This window comes from Triticum urartu, chromosome 4A (assembly GCF_056163025.1).
Source record: "Triticum urartu cultivar PI428250 chromosome 4A, HENAU_Tu73, whole genome shotgun sequence".
Lineage (NCBI taxonomy): Eukaryota > Viridiplantae > Streptophyta > Magnoliopsida > Poales > Poaceae > Triticum > Triticum urartu.
Window position 1 is genome coordinate 208566058 of NC_141876.1, and position 18085 is coordinate 208584142.

The window sequence follows — 18085 nt, forward strand, 5'->3', positions numbered from 1 at the left end:
AGCATATTCCATGTGCTGACCCGTTTTCGGGCTGCAACGTTAATGTTGCAGACTTTTCAGACGACGATTAAGGAGTTTTTAGGTCATGGTTCTATACTCAGTGATGCCGTTGGAGTTGATGGACTCACTTATCTTCCAAGCCTTCCGCTATTACCGTTATTAGATGGCCTTAAGCCATATTTATTGTAATAAGTTCTCTCTTGAGACACTCGATGTAATAAGTGTGTAATTGCTACTCTGGTATAAATCCTCCGAGTACTGTGTGGTGTCAGCATTACTGATCCAGGGATGACACCGGAGCGCAGAGATCAGACTGTTTGAGGTCTGGTCACTACCCCCCCCCCCGGGGGGAAGTAATGGGCCTAGATGGGCCATAGGGGGAGAGAGAGGGAAGCCCACAAGGGGAGGCGCACCCCCACCGCCCCATGGGCTGTCTAAATTGAACAAAGGGAAGGGGCGCGGCCCCCCTTTCCTTCACCCTCTCCTCTCCTTCCCCTTTCCCCTCCGAAAGAAAGGAAGGGGGCCGACTTGGACTAGGAGTCCTAGTCGGTTCCCCCCCCCTATGGCGCACCCTCTCCTCCTTTATATACAGGGGCAGGGGGGCACGCCAAAACACAATAGTTGTTTCTTAGCCGTGTGCGGTGCCCCCTCCACAGTTTACTCCTCTAGTCATATTTGTCGTACTGCTTAGGCGAAGCCCTGCATGGATCACATCACCATCACCGTCACCATGTCGTCGCGCTGACGAAACTCTCCCTCGATACTTTGTTGGATCAAGACTTCGAGGGACGTCATCGAGATGAACGTGTGCTGAACTCAGAGGTGTCGTACGTTCGGTACTTGATCGGTTGGATCACGAAGACGTTCGACTATATCAACCACGTTAACCTAACGCTTCCGCTTTTGGTCTACGAGGGTACATGGACACAATCCCCCTCTCTTTGCTATGCATCTCCTAGTAAGATCTTGCGTGATCGTAGGAATTTTTTTGAAGTTGCATCCTACATTACCCAACATTGATAAGTTGGAAGAAAATTTTAGTAACTTGAGGTCGGATTTTTCTTCCATTAAAACTATTGAAAAGATTCCTCCTAGTAAGAATACCAAGTCTAGATATGTTTCTAAGAATAAGGGTGCCACTTCTAGTAGCAACCATGAAGATCTTAAGATGATTAGAGTTCACCCTAGTTTCGTAGGCCTGATAAAAGAACCCATTTATGATAAATATGTCTCTTGATTTTTTTCCTAGGAGTTTGATTATTGAAAAATTATATGCTAGAAATCCTAGAAATTATGGTTGTGTGATTGAGGAGTCGGAAACCAAAGATGACAATACTTGAATCTTTGTAGTATGCCTTGCTAGGGGCGTAAAACGATAGCGCTTGTTGGCAGGTAACCCAATAGTTATCTTCGAGATTTTTGTTTTTCTTTCTGTTCTTCAATAAATATGGAATTATACTTCTATTATGATTGTGTGTTTTGCATTTTAGTTAGTGTTTCTGCCAAGTAAAGCCTTTGGGGTGATTTGGGTGATAGTTGATTTGATCCTGTTCAAAAACAGAAACTTTTACGCCAAGTTCTGGAATTTTGAAAATTCACAGAAACGTGTTTTTTCTCTAAGTATTTTACATATGATTGATATAGAAATTGCCTACATTATCCTTATTTTTCAGAATTTTTGGAGTTACAGAAGTATGGTTAATTTCCAGATTACTATAGCTTGTTTTGGTTTTGATAGATTCTGTTTTCGTTGCATTGTGTGCGTATTTTGATGAATCTATGGATTGTATCGGGGGTATAAGCCATGGTAAAGTTAGAATACAGTAAGTATAGTGCAATAATAAAGTGTGAATGGGTTTGCAACGGCACATAAAGTGGTGATTTGCTTTATTATACTAACGGATCTCACGAAGGTTTTGTTAAGTTTTGTGTGATTGAAGTTTTCAAGTTTTGGGTGAGATCACAATGGATGAAGGAATAAGGAGTGAAAATAGCTTAAGATTGGGGTTACCCATGTCACCCCAAGGTAATATTCAAGGATAACCAAGCAACTAAGCTTGGGGATGCCCCAGAAGGCATCCCCTCTTTCTTCTAACGACCATCAGTCATTTTACTTGGAGCTATATTTTTATTCCTCACATATCGTGAGTTTTGCTTGGAGCGTCTTGTATTATATGAGTCTTTGCTTGTTTTGCTATTTAGTTTGGCACAACCTTCCTTGCTGGACACACCTATTTGAGAGAGCCATAATGATGCTATGATTTGTTAGAATTGCTCTATGTGCTTCACTTGAATTTTTTCAGCAACGGAATTGCTCTAGTACTTCACTTATATCTTTTTAAGCATGGTGGTGCTTTAATTTTGAAGAAATATACTCTCATGCTTCACTTAAATTATTTTGAGAGTTAGATTTTTTTTGAAGAAATATCCTCTCATGCTTCACTTATATTAATCTGAGAGATTAAAATTTTGAAGAAATATTTATGCTCTCATTCTTCCCTTAAATTTTTTTGAGAGCTTGTTATAGGCAATGGTAATACATGAACTTAGTTCCAAAGTGATAAACATTAAAGAGGGATAATAAAAACTATAATGAAGATCATTGGATATTAAAACATGATTCCTTGCAATAGTTTTGGGATTTGGAGATAGTAATATGTGAGTCATGTTTGTGAGTAATTATGCTTTATTAAGAATATTGGTGTTAAAGTGTGTGATTCCCTATGCAAGCATGAAAGTCAATAGTTATTCAATGAAGTTACATCCTACTTGTGGTGCATTATTTGGTGTTAGTTATGTTTAATGCTCTTTTATGATCGTTTTCGTTTCTTGGTTGGTTGCTTCTCAAAATATTTGCTAGCCTTTCCTTGTAAAAAGCATGAATACTGCATCTGCATACAAAATCCTAAACCAAGTTGTGCAAAATGAGTCCACCATATCTATCTATATGCGGTATTTTCGTGTTGTTCCAAGTAAATTTGTACGTGCCAACTCTAATTCTCAAAATGAATTTCCTTTTTGTGTGCCCCTATCGCTCATGAAGCGACAGGGGTGGCCGATATTTTCCATGCTAGGTATGTTATTCTCAATATGAGTGTTTATTCACTTGTCATTGCACGAGAGTGTGGCCGGTAATAGGGATGCCCAGTCCCGAAATGAAAAAAAAACTTTATGTTCTCCAATAATAATTTCCTTGGAAAGATTTGGTATGGAAGGCACCCGTGGATACAACTAGCCATGGACTATGATAGAATGGTGGAAAAAGGAATAACCTTTATTTTATTTTTGGGAACTGCCTATGATTTACCTAGCATGGAAGATATTGGGAATTCTCGGTTGTTTCCGTTGATAGGAAAAACATGCATCTCAAAACAATTTTATCTCTCAATTTAAGCTTTGAGCTCTGGCACCTCTACAAATCTCTGCTTCCCTCTGCAAAGGGCCTATCTATTTACTTTTATGCAATTTTTTTTTGGTGAGTCCCCATCTTCTCTTATAAAGCACCAACTAGGGAACACTATTGTCATACTTAGCATAATGGGCTGGGCATAGCTTTCTTTAGCGTTGATATTTTGAAAGACATGATTGCTTGTTGATATGCTTGAGTATTGAGGTCTTAATGTCAAATTATAGACTATTTCTTTGAATCATCTAAATTCCAAATGTCCATGCTACAAAGAAAAGAATATGTGATGAATATGATGGGTAGCATTTCACATCAAAAAAATTGTTTTTATCATTTACCTACTCTAGGATGGGCAGGAATTAAGCTTGGGGTTGCTGATACGTCTCCACTATATCTATAATTTTTTATTGTTCCATGCTATTAAAGTATGAATCTTGGTAGTTTTATACTCATTTACTAGCAACTTCATATTGTTTTTTGGGACTAACCTACTGACATAGTGCCCAATGCTAGTTGATGTTTTTTTGCTTGTTTTTACTTTGCAGATTATCAATACCAAACGAAGTCCAAATGCCACAACACTTTTTGGAGTTTTTTCTAGACAGAAGACACCCAGGTAGCTAAAGGACCGCAAGAGAGGAGGCCTGTGGGGCCCACTAGGCACCAGGGCGCGCTAGAGGCACTAGGCGCCTCCTGTTGTGTAGTGGAGCCCACGGGAACCTTCTGGAGTCACCTCCACTTATATAAATACTCTAAAAACCCTAGGGGATTCAACGAAACACTTCTCCCGGAGCCACAAGTTCCAGAACCACGAGATCCAATCTAGAGGCCTTTTTTAGCACTCTGCCGGAGGGGGCAACGATCACGGAGGGGTTCTTCATCATCCTTGTTGCCCCTCCGGTGATGCGTGAGTAGTTTACCATAGACCTATGAGTCTGTAGGTAGTGGCTAGATCGCTTCTTCTCTATTTTTGATCTTCAATACAATGTTATCCTCGATGTTCTTGGAGATCTATTTGATCTAATGACTTTTTGCCATGTGTTTGTTGGGATCCTATGAATAGTGAGATTATGATTATTTATATCCATGAATATTATATGAGTCTTTGCTGAACTCTTTTCTGCATGATTGTTATAGCTTCGTATTTCTTCTCCATAGTGTTGGTTTGGTTTGTCCAACTAGATTGATTTTTCTTGCCATGGGAAGAGGTGCTATGTGATGGGTTCGATCTTGCGGTGCTCAATCTTAGTAACAGAATGAGACATGACACGCTTGTATCGTTGTTATTAAGGGTAACAAGATGGGTTTATTCCTACATGAATAAATCTTGTCTAGATCATGTCATCATTCTTATTACATTACTCTGTTTTCCATTAACTTAATACACTAGATGCATGCTGGATTGCGGTCGATGTGTGGAGTATAGTAGATGCATGTAGGAGTCGGTTTACTACTCTTGGACATGATGCCTATATACATGATCATTGCCTTGGATATCATCATAATTATTTGCTTTTTTGTCAATTCCCAACTGTAATTTGTTTACCCACCGTATGCTATTTAGTAAGGCCCCTAGGTCTATTTCCTATCATATTAAACCTTTAAATACCTTGCTACACACTTTGTTTATTTATTTTATTTTGTGTTCTAGTTTTATCTATTTATCAAATCTCATACAATTTAATCTATCTCAATACCGTTGAGGGATTTACAACCCCTTCGCGCGTTGGGTTGCAAGTATTTCTGGTTTGTGTGCAGGTGCTATTTTACATAGTGTTGCTTGGTTCTCCTACTGGATTGATAAACTTTGTTTCAAAACTGAGCGAAATACTTACTGTTGATTGTTGTATCATCCCCTACTCTTTGGGAATTACCAATACAGATACAAGCAATCAGAAGCATAAGATGAAAATGCATATTCTTGGTCATAACCCCGTCGTTTGGGTTGTTCTGCGTGTTGGCTTGCAAGGTGAATTATTTGAGGATTGTAGAGAACCAGATTTTGAAGCGACCGCAAAATAATTGAAGATGTTGCAATAGAATGCTCAAGCTTGTGATATTCTCTTCAATGGATTATGCCTCGGAGAATTCAACAAAATCAGCCGCCTTGAGAATGCAAAGGAAATTTGGGATACTTTGGTTGATATGCACGAAGGTACTGAGTCCGCGAAGGAATCCAAGTTGGATGTGCTTCAAAGTCAACTTGACAAGTTCAAGATGAAGGATGGTGAAGGAGTCACCGAAATGTACTCTAGGCTTGGTCTCATTAGAAATGAGATTGCCGGCTTAGGAAATGAATGGATAACCAACAAATTCATCATCAAGAAGATGCTTAGAGCTTTGGATGGAAAGTATGATACCGCGTGCACATTGATCCAAATGCTTCCCAATTAGAAAGATCTCAAGCCCACAGAAGTCATTGGTAGAATTGTTACTCATGATATGTCACTCAAGGATAAGGAAGAGCTTCACAACAAGTCAAGTGGTGCTTACAAAGCTTCAAGTGATGCTCCTACAACATAAAGAGACAAGCTAGTCTCCAATGAAGAAGTGAGCTTAATGGTGAAGAACTTCAACAAGTTCTACAAGAGTAGAAGCAAAGAGAGAAGCTCCATGTCAAGGTCCTACAATGACAAAAGATCTTCTAGTCGTGATCATAATTGCTACAATTGTGGAAGACCCGGACACTACTCAAATGATTGTATGGCTCCCTACAAGAAAAGAGAAGACTCGCCAAAAAAGGAGGAGTAGAAGAGATGAATCACCTCCAAGAGAGAGAAGGAGTAGAGATGATCATTATGAATGAAGACCCTCTCATAGAATCAAGGATTCAGAAAGGAAGGACAAGTCATCAAAAAGCTACACAAGACGAAGACATCAAGCTCATGTTGGTGAATGGGTTTCCGGTTCTGACTCTGACAACTACTCCGAGAGAAGCTATCACTCCGACTCTAACTATACTCAAGATGAAGGTGTTGACGGTCTTGCACTAGTGTCATCCAACTCCCACGACATATTTGATTCACCAAATGAAGGAATTGGAAGATGCTTCATGGCCAAAGTCCCCAGGGTATCACACCATGAGTATCTTGATTTCGATAGTGATGAAGATGATTTGCTAGGTGATGATGATTTACTTGTTAACAAAATTAGTGGTGTGAACCATAATGAACTTGCTAGCGATCATGCTAATCAAGATGAAACGCGTGACAATAACAAGAAGGAAATTGATGAGCGTCTAACTAAAGAATTAAACACGCTTAAGTTATCTCATGAAACAACTCAAGAGGATCATAGAGAGCTCCTAAGAACTCATGAGAAGCCATTCTTTGAGTAGCTAAATTTAGAGCAAGAGCATGAGTTACGAAAAGCTATCAATGATGATATTCGACAGAAGAGTTCTTCTTACATTGCCAAACTTCTCCTCTTGTCTACTTATATGCCACAAGTAAAATCTAGTAACAAGAGCAAGAAAGATTCTTCTTCTAGAAGTAACAATAACCATGCTAAATCCAATATTTTTTGCTTCTAGTAGTTCTCATGATTCCAGTAATGATTCTCTTAGCCAAGTTACACTTGAGCAAGAAAATAGCTTATTGAAGGGAATTATAGAGAAAGGTCACTAGTGCAAAGACATCCTATACAAACAGTTTTTACCCCCTTTCCGCGATGGTGTTTTCAACCCTCGCCTAGTCGGTGCGCGATAGGAGGGTCCTTCCCGCACAAACTAGAAACTGTCGGGATAGGCCCTACGGTCACACATGTAGGGCAAAATGAGCTCATGTATGACCAGCCGAGGCATCAGAGACAATTATACAGGCCCAATCATTTCCATTCGTATGTACATCCCACACAGTGAATCCTAGAAAAATGTTTCTGCTGGCATTCTGGGAATGGGGGCACCTAGACTTGCCTGCCTGCGGCCCACGGCTTGGCTTTGTCAATGGCTCGGTACAGCCCAGCCTTAGAATTGACAACTCAAGACCCTCACAAGGGGCCAAGCCTCATGAGGTGAATGACACCAAGACCTCCCTAGGGGTGGCCTCCCTAGGCTGGCCCTCGAGGAGCGGAGATATCAATGCAAGGTGCACCTCGAGAGGTTCGTATGACTGAGCCGTGACGACCAAGGCTAGGCGGGTGCTAGTGGGCGCAGTGTACCAATTTCCTATTTGGTGCTAAGGAGGCAAGCGCAGGCGTGGAGTCCTGAGGTATCAGCTAAAGGTTTCCATTTCGGTGCAACAAGACCAAGACCGCCAGGACGGCAGGACGAAGGTCATCACGGAGCCCACCACGGCATCACAACCAGGAGCTTTTGCAGGCGAATACTACTTCTGTCAGGATAACTTGTACTAGTTGTCTCCCTTTGAATTTGGCCGTTGAGGGATCCCTTCCCGCCTTACATTTGGGAAGAGGACCAAGGCCACTATAAATAGGACCTAGCCACCACCATAAAGGGGGGAGATCCACTCTGCCCCGAGCAGCTCACCAACTCATCGAGCACAAGAACACCTCACCTACTGAGGTTATTAGACCATTCTACTAGTTCATCCACAGCCCCTCGAGGCCAATCCACCACAAAGGAGGAGTAGGGTTTTACACCATAAGGTGGCCCGGACCTGGCTAAACTGTTGTGTCTCTTCTCCATTGGGTTTGCCGAGCTAGGCCGTAGGATCGGCAAGCAGGCGGGTTGGGGAGGACGAGTTCTTTGCACGCACCAAGTGTTCGAACCACTCAAGGGTCTATGGAACCCTGAACCCGACATTTGGCACGCCAGGTAGGGGTGCGTCGAAGCCTCTATTCTGCCGACCGATTCGCCACCGCTCCATCGCTTACATTGCTGACGCCCGTCGAGCCTGTGCTAAGCGTCGGGCTGCACTCGCCACTCGTGTCACCCATACGGTGCCCGCTGGTGGGCCTCCCCGTCGTTCGCCGTCGCCCGCCGCCAGCCCCGCCACCGGCCCGGCGGGGCACAAGCAGCACGCTTCGTCGCTGCACCCCTTGGTGCGGCGTGATGGGCGAACCGCCACCCCGTCGCTGACCACGGCCGGTTCGTCGTCTCATGCTCGTCACGGCCCAGCGAACACACAGGCGCGCGTTGCTCATGGTGCATGAGCTCCTGCACTATCGCCCCGTCGACGACCTCTACGAAAATTGGCTGGACTGCATCGCCGAGCTCGTCAGCCCGCCGGGGGCTCTCCTCCACCGTCTCTCCCGCTACATTGCTAGCAGCATGCTGCAGGTGACGTAGCCCACGGAGCGCCTCCTCCACCTCCCCGTCAAGATGCCATCATCGAGCCAAGGCGCGAGGCCCCGAGGCATGACACACCGCGCAGGGCGCCCCCGTGGGAAGAAGAAAGCTGCCAGGTGGTCTAGCGGCTGCAAGCAGGGGCTCGTGCGCTCCCAACACCGCCACGTTAGGATCGGCCGCCACCTGTAGTGATGGCGCGCGATCCCCAAGATCAAGCTCCACCCCCACGACGAGCGCCCGTGACCACAGCGGGCTGCTGCGCCTTCACCCCAGAGCTACACAGCTTCGTCTCGCTAGGGAAGTTCAAGCATGACCTGCCTCCATGCTACGACGGCAGCCCAGACCCCGTCGAGTTCTTGCAGCTCTACGAGCTGAGCATTGAGGCAGCCAACGGTGATGATAAGGTTATGGTGAACTGGTTACCCATGGCCCTTAAGGATGGGGAACAATCTTGGCTCCTGAACCTGCCCGTGGGGTCGATCTCCTCCTGGTGCGAGATGCGCGAGCATTTCGTCACCAACTTCCAGGGCACTCGCGACCGCTGTCTGCCGCGGGTGACCTGCGGCCCATCAAGCAGCAGCGAGGGGCGACCCTGCAGAAGTACATCCCACGCTTCAACAGTGTTCGTCTCAAGATCCCCATGGTGTCAGACGAGGCCATCATCTCCGCATTCACTAATGGAGTCCGCGACGTCAAGATGAAGGAAGAGCTCGCCATACATGAGGACCTGTGCACGGCTCTGGAGATGTTCAACATGGCAACCAAGCGGGCAAGAGCTGAGGAAGGACGCCTCTCCCTCCTCGAGCTCCGAGAGACCGACCCGGAGGAATAGAAGGCAAAGTCCCAGGACGTTGTGATGACCCGAGACCGACGCTCCAGATGCCTTCCAATTATTTTGTCGATGTCGTGTGTTTTATTTGTTTGTTGCATTCATCATCGCATCATCCACATGTTTTCATAAAAATCGCATCCTTTCGTAGTTCCCGCTTCTCCCTGTTGCCTTCGTTGTCCCTTTCGAGACCTACCATTCTTTTGTTGTCTGACCATTTGAGCCTCTATGCATAGTGCACAATACCCCTCGCGTGCAAGTCCGAAACTTCCACGAACCCGAACAGCACGGTCGTGACCGTTCGGTCCGGATCATCCGGAAACATCTCTAAAACATCATCTGTTCTTTATTGGACTCCCCTAGTCTATTCTTTATGTCCGTCCAATTTAGATCGGATGTCCCAAAATTCCAATCATTTCACTATATATATAGACCCCCTAACCTAATCTAGACAAACCACCTAATTTCTATGGATCCTACCCTAGCGCCGGCACCTTCTCCATCAGGATCCTCTCGCCCGATCTTCCTCGATCCCCTCGCCTAGCCAACCACCAAGAGTCAGCCTCCTCCTTCCCCTACCAGCTGCGCCTCGCTCGATCCCCTGCTGGCATCCGTTCAAGCCCCTGCCCAGGAGCTCCCGAAGCAACCTAGCGCCGGCCTCCCGCGCTCGACATTGTTACCAGCCTCCTCCTCCCGCAGCACGCTCGTCCTAAATCCCTTTCCCCGAGCACCCCCGCAAGCAGCAACAATTCCCGTATCTGCTGCGAGCAGGTGCCACCACCAGTAGATGAACGCCCTGCCTCTGCCGTCTTCCTTTCCTTCCGTTCTCATTTTCTCTCTCTCCCCTCAGACTCATCTCTCTCTCATTCTGGATAGGAGAGCAACCATGGCCGTCTGTCCATGGGAGGAGACGCGGCGCCCTTTCACCTGCGACCTCGGGTCGCCTCTACGCCGTCCTCACAGCTCGTTGGTGAGCTCCTTGTGCCGCCTCTGGCCCCTTTCTTTTCCCTGTGTCATGATGCTGCTGACTTCTCGGCCCCGCCGCCATTTTGCTGCAGGAGATGAGGCGTCGCCTCCTTAGTTCGTCGCACCACCTCCAGTTCCATCCAGATCCATCTCCGGGGACCGGATCCACACCCCGGCGTCCATCCCCACGTCCGCTCATCCCAAAGTGTTGGAGATATGCCCTAGAGGCAATCATGTATGATGATATTTGCTATGTGTTTATGAATAAAGATAGTCCTCGGACATTATCAATGATGTGTATCAGCAAGTACGTGACTTGTTTGTGGGACTATGCATTGTATGATGACTGTCCTAAAAGGTCCCTAGTCGAAAGGGCTATGTGGACGCGCAACCAACTAGAATAGCATATGACACGGTCGATGGCTTGGTATCACTAGCCATGGAGCATTGGATGCTAACCGGATAATATGGACTTGGAAGGATCTTGTCGAATAGCATATAACCGGATAATACAGACCCAACTATGAGACGCAGCGATATGTCATCAGTGAGTCTCGAGTACAACATATGTTCTATGTCCTAAGACCTGAGCTGACGCATGTATTCGGGATGGTGACAAACTTGCTTTGGGCCGACCAGACGCTACTCCGTACCTGGGTAGTTATAAAGGTAGCTTTCGGGTTTGTCCAGAACCATGTTGCGAGACGTGGTCGAGCAAGATGGGATTTGCCCCTCCGATTAGGAGAGATATACTCTGGGCCCCTCGTGTGATCCGACTAGGATAAGCGTGGCCATGTGACAAGGATTATGAGATAATTCGGTTTGTGGTCGGCAGCACTGGAACGATAAAGAGGTCGGGCTAGCACAAGGATGACAGACTCGCCTTGAGCCCGACAACATATATCGTGTGGCAAAAGGAATGGAAGTATGATGTATAGTTTTGCCTAACCAGCTTCATAGTCTGTTTGGTGTTCGGCATGCCTTGCTAGAGGCCGCTATCAACTGTGCAGTTCGGAGGTGACCCGAACTGCGAGGACGCCGGCATGAACCTAAGGGGTCGCGCGCTTAAGGGAAGGAACCTACAAGGTCGGATCCGAGAACACTGGTCGGATGTGATCCGAGCTGTATTCGGATTGTGGCCGAGTAGACTTATGGGCTTTAGGGTCCGTGCGAAGCCCTGCTACCTCTTGAGTACTGCTTTGGTTTTCCCCGAAGAGGAAGGGATGATGCAGCAAGTAGCGTAAGTATTTCCCTCAGTTTTTGAGAACCAAGGTATAAATCCAGTACGAGGCTACGCGCGAGTCCCTCGTACCTGCACAAAGGAAATAAGTCCTTGCAACCAACGCGGTAAGTGGTTGTCAATCCCTACATGGCAACTTACGAGAGTGAGATCTGATAGATATGTTAAGATAATATTTTTGGTATTTTTATGATAAAGATGCAAGGTAAAATAAAAGGAAAAGTAAAAAAGCAAAGGAAATAACTAAGTATTGGAAGATTAATATGATGAAGATAGGCCCCGGGGCCATAGGTTTCACTAGTGGCTTCTCTCAAGAGCATAAGTATTCTACGGTGGGTGAACAAAATACTGTTCGAGACAAGTAGACCGACTCCTCCCTGCATCTACTACTATTACTCCACTCATCCACCGCTATCCAGCATGCATCTAGAGTATTAAGTTCATGAAAACAGAGTAACGCCTTAAGAAAGATGACATGATGTAGAGGGATAAACTCATGCAATATGATGAAAACCCCGTCTTGTTATCCTCGATGGAAACAATAAAATACGTGCCTTGCTGCGCCTACTGTCACTGGGAAAGGACACCACAAGATTGAACCCAAAGCTAAGCACTTCTCCCATTGCAAGAAAGATCAATCTAGTAGGCCGAACCAAACTGATAATACGAAGAGACTTGCAAAGATAACCAATCATAAATAAAAGAATTCAAAGAAGATTCAAATATTGTTCATAGATAGACTTGATCATAAGCCCACAATTCATCGGTCTCAACAAACACACCGCAAAAAGATAATTACATCGAATAGATCTCCACAAGAGAGGGGGAGAACATTGTATTGAGATCCAAAAAGAGAGAAGAAGCCATCTAGCTAATAACTATGGACCCATAGGTCTGAGGTAAACTACTCACACATCATCTGAGGGGCTATGGTGATGATGTAGAAGCCCTCCGTGATGGATGCCCCCTCCGGCGGAGCTCCGGAACAGGCCCCAAGATGGGATCTTGTGGATATAGAAAGTTGCGGCAGTGGAATTAGGGTTTTGGCTCCGTATCTGATCTTTTGGGGGTACGTAGGTATATATAGGAGGAAGGAGTACGTCGGTGGAGCAACAGGGGCCCCACGAGGGTGGAGGGCACGCCTGGGGGGGGGTAGGCCGCGCCCCCTACCTCGTGGCCTCCTCCTTTGTTTCTTGACATAGGGTCCAAGTCTCCTAGATCATGTTCGATGAGAAAATCACGTTCCCGAAGGTTTCATTCCGTTTGGACTCTGTTTGATATTCCTTTTCTTCGAAACCCTAAAATAGGCAAAAAACAACAATTCTGGGTTGGGCCTCCAGTTAATAGGTTAGTCTCAAAAATAATATAAAAGTGGATAATAAAGCCCAATAATGTCCAAAACAGTAGATAATATAGCATGGAGCAATCAAGAATTATAGATACGTTGGAGACGTATCAAGCCCTAGTGTTGAGCCTGCGATAAACGCCTATATAAAGTGGAGGTGCCGCACACTCACGTGGTTGATCGCTTCGGTGCTGTCACTAGGGTTTGCATGTGTTGCGAATAGACACCTCCACTCGCCGCCGGTTGTGTGATCGGACCTAGCAGTCCGCCGCACGACGTTCCTCCTGCACGCGCGGATACCGTTAGAGGCAGTGCACTTGCGCCCTCCGGCGAACCTGTACGTGGTAACCAACTACCGGCTGTACGAGGGAGATAAGACGAGGAGGAGACGATCCACGCAGATGCGCTGCGCCAACTTTCCTTCCGCTGCACGCCACGGCGCGTCTAGTGGTAACGAACTGTGATCCATCTCCCGTAGCATGTTCTTGGTTGTTCTGCGGGTAGTTAATTTGCAGTCAACGCACCCTACCGTAGAACCCAACAGTGGTATCAGAGCCTCTGCTATAGGATTTGGATTCAGATTGTATGCATATTAGATAAGTGGAGGCGATAGATGAGATCTGTTGTCGTTGATAAGATCGGCTGTGTGCATGGTTGATGAGATCAACTGCACATGGGGATCAATGTGGCTCTGTTTTCTGATGATCGGAATCGATGAGGTCATCACACAACCTACCCCTACCGGTTGGTATCCGCTATCGGGGTTAACAGTGAAACGTAAATCCGAATCGGGCTCGCGATGATCGATAAGATCAGTCAGATCGGAAAATTCGGCGTGATCGGAGTTCAGATGTGATCTGTGATTCCCGAAAACGTAGCAAGTGTGCGTAGCGCCTTGTATTTCGTACACGATCACTCAAAACCAGTAGAATGTGATTCTATGCATAACTCTATTTTTCAGGGTTTGATGTGAATAGTATGGCTCATGTGTATGTGATGCATGTGTGTAAAGTATACATGGCTTGCGTGTCATGTTTGTCAGCCGGCAGGAACCAAACTGCTATCATTTTATTATATAACGACCTGCGTGTCGACTTATGACTCTATGTAAAATTCATTACTAGTTGTAGTATTTGGATAATAGAGATCAGGTTGGCGGCTTGGCGGCCCGGCGTGACAAACAAGATGGAGTTTCTAGATGGTCATCGAAGTTGGAGCCGACCTGGAAGAACATCCATGAAGGAGCCATACTATTTCACAATATATGTTTTACTTGTGATTGTTATGCTTCTTTGTTTCTATGCATGTTAGAATGGTAGAAAGGTCCCTCAAGAATATCAAGTAAATTGCCATTCCCGATGTTGCACCTTCGCACGTCAAGTACGTCTAGTAGTGGGCTCATAAAATTGGGGTGCTGCTAGGTGTACTTGAACTGAAGAGCTCGTGTCGGACACGGACATGCACTGTATTAGGTTAACTTGAAAAGGCTATCAAAACGGTTTTGGGCCTTGTGCAAAAGAGTTTGGGAGCCGAGGTATGAGATACCTGCCCGACCGACAGGAGTCGTATAGAGATACGATTTGCAAGGAGTTTCTTACTAGATAGGCATGTTGTCTAGTAGTGATGCTAAAGCTCACGAGCCGCATGTGCTAGTCGGATCCTGAATCACTGAGAGTTTGCGGAGGGATGCTGACTTCAGTGGGAGTATTTCTGTTTAAGGCTAGAATTACTCTACATAAACACATTGCTTAGTGATTGCATATTTTTCTGTTGTAGATCAATGGCACCACCTGCTCAACCCAACTTTGCATTGAAATCAATTCTAGAAAAGGATAAACTGAATGGAACAAACTTTACTACCTGGTATAGAAATTTGAGAATTGTTCTCAAGCATGATAAAAAGGAACATGTTCAAGAGGATCCGCTTCCAGAGGAACCTGCTGATAATGCTAGTACCACAACCAAGAATGGCTACCAGAAACTCGTTGATGCATCAAACGAGATCAGCTGCCTCATGCTGGCTTGTATGGAGCCCGATTTGCAGCAGCATTTCGAAGACGTTGGGGCTTTCGATATCATCGAGAGTCTCAAGAGCATGTCTCTGGTGGAGGCTAGGACCGAAAGGTTCAACGTCTGGCGATCCTTGATGGATTGTAAGCTGAAGGAAGGTGATCCACTAAGCCCGCATGTGATCAAGATGATCGGGTATGTGCAAGATTTGGATCGGTTGGGCTTCTCGCTCTTGGATGAGCTGGCTACTAATGCAGTTCTGGATTCTCTTCCGCCCAGCTATGGGGCGTTCATCTCTATCATATGCATGGCATGGATAAGAAGCTCACTGAATTGCATGGGATGCTCAAAGTGGCAGAGCAGGATATTAAGAAAGGCACGCATCAAGTGTTGATGGTGCAGAAATCGGCTAAGTTCAAGAAGAGTTGGTCCAAGAAAAAGGCTAAGGCAAAGGGCATGGATACGGTAACTGAGGGAGTCCTGGATTAGGGGGTGTCTGGATAGCCGGACTATAACCTTTGGCCGGACTCTTGGACTATGAAGATGCAAGATTGAAGACTTCGTCCCGTGTCCGGATGGGACTTTCCTTGGCGTGGAAGGCAAGCTTGGCGATACGAATTTTAGATCTCCTCCCATTGTAACCGACTCTATGTAACCCTAGCCCTCTCCGGTGTCTATATAAACCGGAGGGTTTTAGTCCATAGGACGAACAACAATCATACCATAGGCTAGCTTCTATGGTTTAGCCTCTCTGATCTCGTGGTAGATCTACTCTTGTACTCCCCATATCATCAATATTAATAAAGCAGGACGTAGGGTTTTACCTCCATCAAGAGGGCCTGAACCTAGGTAAAACATTGTGTCCCCTGCCTCCTGTTACAATTCGGCCTAGACGCACAATTCGGGACCCCCTACCCAAGATCCGCCGGTTTTGACACTGACATTGGTGCTTTCGTTGAGAGTTCCTCTGTGTCGTCGCCATTAGGCTTGATGGCTCCTACTATCATCGATAGTGATGCAGTCCAGGGTGAGACTTTTCTCCCCAGACAGATCTTCATGTTCGATGGCTTTGCACTGCGGGCCAATTCGCTTGGCCATCTGGAGCAGATTGAAAGTTACGCCCCTGGCCACCAGGTCATGTTTGAAAGCTTAAACTACACAGCCGATATCCGTGGAGATTTGATCTTCGACAGATTCGAGCCTCTGCCTTGTGCGCCACGTGGTCACGATGAGTATGACTTAGCTCTCCCATCAGACAGTGTTAAGGAGATCGCACCGGCAGCCGCTTCGACCCTCAATTCGGAGCCAGTTGCGCCTTCCGTGGACAGGTGGATGGACCCCGCCACGGAGGCCTTACCCTCTGCGGCGATCGAGCCGAACATCGACCTTACCTTGCACGAGAGCCGTGTTGTTAAACTGCTGGATCCTTCTCCGGCCACGGACTCCGAACCGCCTGCGCCCGTTCCTATCAAATCTGATTGGGCGCCGATCATGGAATTTACCTCCACGGATATTTTTCAGCACTTGCCCTTTGGCGACATACTAAACTCGTTAAGGTCTCTCTCCTTATCAGTAGGATCCTATCCGAACTATGTCCGGCAGGACTGGGATGCGGACGACGAAGAAATTCGTGACCCACCCACCACCCACTTAGTAGCCACTGTCGATGACTTAACCGACATGCTCAACCTCGGCTCCGAAAACATCGACGGTATGGATGATGATGCGAGAGACAAAGAGGAACCACTGCCCATAGGGCACTGGACGTCCACCTCATCACATGACGTATACATGGTGGACACACCAAAGGAAAACGACGACGAGGAACGGAAGGACGCAACGAAGGGCTATCCCCTCGAGAAGCAGTCACAGCGGCAGCGTAAGAGCCTCCCCAAATCCCACCTTGACAGAAATAATGATCATATAGACCCAGCGTTAGAGCAGGGCGAACCACTGCCGGACCACGGCAACGCGGAGAATCAAAGCAAAACCAACTCTGTCAAGGATAATAGTCCGGAGGACATAACACCAGACAGATGCCTGGAGCAACAAAATGCCCATCAAAGGCTTGTTGCCACTGCGAGGAGTCTAAAAAGGAAGAAGCAAAGGCTCAAGATGGCGCAAGACACACTCCAAATCAGATGGAGTAAAGTACTCAACACAGCAGCGAAGTATGGCGGTAATCGCCTCACCAAGAGTTACCCGAAGCGGATGTTGCTACCTGAATTCGATGAGGAGGCCTTAGATCCTCCGCAACCAAAAATTAAAACAGCCACCCGGGCGGATAGAGGACCTCACAACCAACATGGAGCGGCAAGCAACGCCGCACAGAAGCCAATACGCGATCCACGCAAGTGCTCGCTTCAAAAGGACGGAGCAACTAGATCCATCTATGGACCGCGCAAGCGTACTCCAGCACACGATGCAATACACCAAACATCCGAACACCACGGCACGCCCAGATACAGGGGCGCTGCACACCCCGTATGTTTCACCGATGAGGTGCTGGACCATGAATTTCCAGAGGGATTCAAACCCATAAACATAGAGGCATACGACGGAACAACAGACCCCGGGGTCTGGATTGAGGACTTTATGCTCCACATCCATATGGCTCGAGGAGACGATCTCCACGCCATTAAATACTTACCCCTCAAACTCAAAGGGCCAGCTCGGCACTGGCTTAAAAGCCTCCCCGAAAACTCCACTGGAAGCTGGGAAGAGCTCGAAGACGCTTTTCGGGCAAATTTTCAAGGGACTTATGTCCGACCTCCGGACGTGGGCGATTTGAGTCATAACTCAACAACCCGGAGAGTCAGCCTGAAAGCTTTGGAACAGGTTTCTTACTAAAAAGAACCAAATAGTCGACTGTCCGGACGCCGAAGCCTTGGCAGCTTTTAAGCATAGCGTCTGTGACGAATGGCTTGCCAGACACCTCAGCCAAGAAAAGTCGAGAACAATGGGAGCATTAACAAGCCTCATGACCCGCTTTTGCGCGGGTGAGGATAGCTGGCTAGCCAGATGCAGCACCAGCGACCCCA